Here is a 1816-nt window from a genome sequence, read left to right as displayed (position 1 = left end):
TAAATGGGAAAAGAATTTGAAAAAGAATAGATGTGTGTATGTGTATAATTGAATCACTTTGCTGTAGAGACAAAACTAACACAAGATTGTAAATCAATCATACTCCAATATAAAATAAAATTTCAAAATAGCAAAAAAAGTCATAAGGTTTAATCAGCATCAGCACTGTGCAAAGACAGCTCAGAATTACAAGGGAGCTACAAATTCAAAATTAACTAGAAGAAATCGACCTGTCTGTAGCAGAAAGCAGAGGAACAGACCAAATGCCCAACCAAAGCAGTGCTGAGAAACTCTGGAGTGGGGCGGCTCTGTTCCTGACTCTCACAGCTCCGCTGTGGCCTGGCAGAACTTCACCTCTTATCCTGGGATGCCTTCCGTAGAGTTCCTTGCAGTCCTTCAATAATCTCCCTTTATCTCTGGACTAGTCTGATAGGTTTCTGTTCTTGCAGTTAACAAGGCCTGAATTAAACTACACCCAATGGGACTTCCCTGGTGGCTCAGACGGTAAAGCATCTGCCTACAATGCAGGAGACCCAGGTTCAATCCCTGGGTCGGGAAGGTCTCCTGGAAAAGGAAATGGCAACCCATTCCAGTATTTCTTGCCTGGAAAATTCCATGGATGGAGGAGCCTGGTAGGCTACAGTCCATGGGGTCTCAAAGAGTTGCACATGACTGAGGGATTTCACTTTCACTTTCAATATGTTTAAAGTTAAACAGGGAATAAAGAGTGTCAAACTCATATTCATGTTGATCCTGAAATGTTGAGGTTATCTGTAGGCTATAAAGTACACTTGTGTTATGAATCCTAAACATTCTTCAGTAAAAGCTTCCCATTTTACAGATGAGGACAAAGATATCTAGACATTAAAAAAAAAAAAAGATAGCCAGGTACACAGCAATTGATGGAATGAAGACTAGGACCAAGGGCCCTTCGTGTTGTCCAGGGTTCCTTTATTACTTGGCCATCACTGACTCTGCCCTTTCCAACGATTATGTCCACTGGGACAATCAAAACAGCCTTTAATATTTCTCTATATCAAAGAGAAACAGCAGAGATCATTAGAGTCTCCCCAAACCAACCTCACTGATGTATTCTGGGGGAATTCTGCTTAGATCTCAAGCAGCTAAAGGAAAAGATAAGAGAGGTGCTGAGTCTGCATTTCTTTAAAAACTGGGTCAGAGGCACAGAAGAGAGAAATGCAATGAGGTCACTGGCTGCCCGCTTTAGAATAGAGTTCATAGGCATCTTAAGAGGACACTACAAAGGGAAGTTTATCAGTTTTCCCATAAAAATATGAAGTCAGTCTGTTAATAAGACAAAAAATATTGCAACTTCTTGGAGCAATTGTGCTGACCAGGCTGAACTGCCTACAAAATGCCCTTGTCAAATATATTCTTCCTATAAGGTACCCACTTGGTAATGTGATGCTTGAACCAATCAAAATTATTTTGTGTTACGATGCATTAGATTTCCAGTAATGGAAAAAAAAAAAATCTTCACTGGTCCCATCTCCTAATGCATTTTAGTATCTTAAATATTTTAATCTTATTGCAATTAAATGAAAATATTCTCAAAGTATATTTGTTACGATTGAATTTACTTAAATGTCTTAAAGAAATAAGGATGAGTAAAGTGAGACATCAAAGGACGGTAATGAGCCTGACAGATGGGCTAAGAGGATACTGGGAACCGGAAACTGGTCCCACAGGTAGCCCACAGTCAATGATGTGTGTGTATCTGTGTGTGCACCCATTCAGTCATGTCCAGCTCTTTGCGACCTCATTGATGATAGCCCACCAGGCTCCTCTGTCCATG

General features: G+C 40.3%; 1 non-coding gene across 1 annotated transcript; it reads left to right on the top strand.

The window, feature by feature from the left end:
- Positions 1–486: 486 nt before the first annotated feature.
- TRNAC-ACA (transfer RNA cysteine (anticodon ACA)) lies at positions 487–558 on the top strand. The gene has a single exon. It is a non-coding gene; the product is annotated as a tRNA-Cys (tRNA).
- The last annotated feature ends 1258 nt before the right edge of the window (positions 559–1816 follow it).

The sequence above is a fragment of the Ovis aries genome, chromosome 23 (genome assembly GCF_016772045.2).
Source record: "Ovis aries strain OAR_USU_Benz2616 breed Rambouillet chromosome 23, ARS-UI_Ramb_v3.0, whole genome shotgun sequence".
NCBI classification, from domain to species: Eukaryota; Metazoa; Chordata; class Mammalia; order Artiodactyla; family Bovidae; genus Ovis; species Ovis aries.
Note: the sequence above shows the minus strand (reverse complement) of the source record. Positions and strands in the feature narration are given on the sequence as shown.